Source organism: Bos indicus x Bos taurus, chromosome 5 (genome assembly GCF_003369695.1).
Source record: "Bos indicus x Bos taurus breed Angus x Brahman F1 hybrid chromosome 5, Bos_hybrid_MaternalHap_v2.0, whole genome shotgun sequence".
NCBI lineage: Eukaryota > Metazoa > Chordata > Mammalia > Artiodactyla > Bovidae > Bos > Bos indicus x Bos taurus.
This window is the reverse complement of record NC_040080.1, coordinates 62,425,001-62,428,094: the sequence shown is the minus strand read 5'-3', so window position 1 is coordinate 62,428,094 and position 3,094 is coordinate 62,425,001. Positions and strand designations below refer to the sequence as shown.

Genomic DNA, 3,094 nt, shown 5'->3' with positions numbered 1-3,094 from the left:
AGCTTCTAATAACTGCTACAACATGAATGAACCTCAAAAACTTTATGCCAAATAAAAGAAGTTAGACACAAATACATATATGTTTCCATTTGTATGAAATGTCCAGAAAAAGCAAATTTATAGAGGAGGAAAAGAGATCAGTGTTCGTACTGGAGGTGAGGGGATGAAAGTGGTGACTGACTGCCGATGGTCATCAGAAAAATATTTGGGGTGATGGAAATGTTCTAGAATGGATTATAGTGGCGATTGGACAGCTCTATTAATTTACTTGAGTGTATTCAATGGTACAATGAAAACTTGTGAATTTTATAATAGTTAAATTACATCTCAATAAAACTGTTAAAATTATAGGAAGTTGTTTTACACTTTGATCTTTTAAGCTCACTAATCTTAGTTCTTTGAAATAGATGCAACCCTTTTGATCATATCTTTGAGAGCTTGTACCACTTGCTTGTTCCTCAGAGTATAAATGAAAGGATTCATTACGGGGGCAATTGAAGTTGTTAGCACTGACACCACCTTGTTTATAGCAACCGCTTTTTTTGCATGTGGTTTGATGTAGATGAAAATGCAGCTTCCATAAGTGATAGAAACCACAATTATATGGGAAGAACATGTAGAAAAAGACGTTTTATTTTGCTGGGCAGAAGGGAATCTGACAATGGTCCTGATGATGTATGTATAGGACATGATTACACGCACCAAGGTGAAAATGAGTCTCAACACAGTCAGGACCAAGAAGAATCACTCTAGGAACTCTGTGTCTGAGCAAGTAACCTTCAGGATGTGAGCAGCATCACAGCCAAAGTGATATTAGAGTCACAAAACTCAAGCTCAAAGCCCATGCCAAATGGTGGGATGATGATGATTAGAGCAATCATGTAACAGCCAATGAGGAACTTGATGCAGACCATATTGTTCATGATGGTCGTGTAATGCAGGGATTTGCAGATGGCCACATAGTGGTCATAGGACATGGCCGTCAGGAGGAAAAACCCAGGACAATAAGAAAAAATAATTGAGTGGCACAAAGATTATAGGTAACTGCATTGTCCCCAGAGGCAAGGGTATAGAGGTATCTGGGAATACAGACAGTGGTAAAAGAGACTTCTAGAATGAAGAAATTCCGAAGAAAGAAATACATAGGTATTTTAAGGCGAGAATCTATAAAGGTGAGGGTGATGATTGTCAGGTTCCCAATGACACTCAGCAGATAGATGATGAACAAAAAGATAAAAAGCAAAATCTGTAAATTTGGGTCATCTGTCAGTCGCACCAGGATGAATGTTGTTAACACAGTGTGATTTTTCATCACTGATGTCTGACTTCTGCACCTTCTGTTGGTTAAAATAAGGTAGATATTGGATATGAGTAGGGTTTAAATGGCTTAGAAATGCGAGTAGAGTAAGAATGCTAGGCAAGACAATATAATTTTATTTGATAATGTGATTGCATTGGTGACTCATGCTCGTCCAAGATTGATACAATAGTGTGGCCAAAAGCTGGTATTAAACATTCTTATCATTATACTTATAAGTCTGTGATACAAGGACTCCCAGATTACAGCCGTCTAGAGAACGAACCTCTTTCAGATGACATCAGTCATGTAGAAAAGGAAAAAATAAAGGCAAAAGCATTATTTATCATGAATCATATAAAGACCCCAGAGAGGCAGCACAACACATTGGCTTGGGGCATGGACTCTGGAGCCTGATTTTCTGGGCTCAAATTATCATTATTTAGCACAAGACTTTAGGCAAACTATTAATCTCTGTGTATCATTTTCTTTATATGGAAGAATTATTCCATGGAGAATAACTGAATTTATTGAATAGTGTTGTTAAAGGAATAAATGAGTCAATATGTTTAAACAACTTAGAAAATTACCTGAAAATAATGAATATCATATATGATTATGTTATTATTATTCTATACAAGACTTCAGAATGAATGTCGATAATCCTTCTGATCATAAATACTGTGTATCTTCTTTCAGTGGAATGTAAACAGAGTTGACTATAATGAAAGGTGGGATGTTCCCAAAGCTTTTTCTATAACTCTCTGTCTTTTCTGAATTCCACAGCCAAACATGCTCATTTAACAATTGCAAAGAAAAAAAGATTGCTTTTCTACTCTCTTTACTTTCAAAACTAGAAAAAATAAAACGAGGCATCTTCTACATATTAACCAGAATGCTCTTTTAAGCTGATACATTGAACTGTGTTATTTCCTGGTTTCAGTTCCTTCCGTGGTTTCCTTCTGAACTTGAAACTAAAGCGAAATTCTCACTTTGGCCTGAAAAATCCCAGGTGACCTGGCTCCCTTATCTCTCTCCAACCTCAGTCTTTCTACTCTTTCTCTCATTCGGTAGGTCCCATTTAGCGTGCCCTTTTTTAGTTCGTCCAGCTTTAGAGAGGAGGTCCTATGCTCCCTAAACAAACCTGTGAACTTGGGGTTTTCAGAACATCACTGTTTATCTTATGTCACACCTTTGCTATTTGCAGTTATGTATTTTTCTTTTAAGCTTCTCTTTATTCTCTTACCCCACTGCAAGACACACAAGAACACAGATCATGTTTGTTTTGCTCACTATTAGTGGATTGCCTTGCAACACATCTGGCACTCAGGAAGAGTTAAATATATATTTTTCAAGTCAATAAGAAGGACTAAGCATTTTATACATGGAAAAGTTGGCTGATTTCCTTTTTATTTTTTTAATTTTTTAAAAATTTTATTTTATTTAACTTTACAATATTGTATTGGTTTTGCCATATATAAAAATGAATCTGCCACAGGTATACATGTGTTCCCCATGCTGAACCCTCCTCCCTCCTCCCTCCCCATACTATCCCTCTGGGTCGTCCCAGTGTACCAGCCCCAAGCATCCAGTATCATGCATCGAACCTGATTTCCTTTTAACTGAAACATCATTCATCTATTTCCATATAGTCTTATTTACCTCCCATAATGTCTTGAAACTTATTGAAGCTATTTTTGGCATCAAGGGTAAAGAGATCACTTTTACCTGAGTCCCTTCAACTGATGTGGGTGCATTCTTGCTCAGTCGCTAAGTCTTGTCTGACTCTTTGTGACC

General features: G+C 36.8%; 1 pseudogene; it reads right to left on the bottom strand.

Moving 5' to 3' along the window:
* Window positions 1-390: 390 nt before the first annotated feature.
* On the bottom strand, window positions 391-1,312 carry LOC113893727 (annotated as a pseudogene).
* Window positions 1,313-3,094: the final 1,782 nt, after the last annotated feature.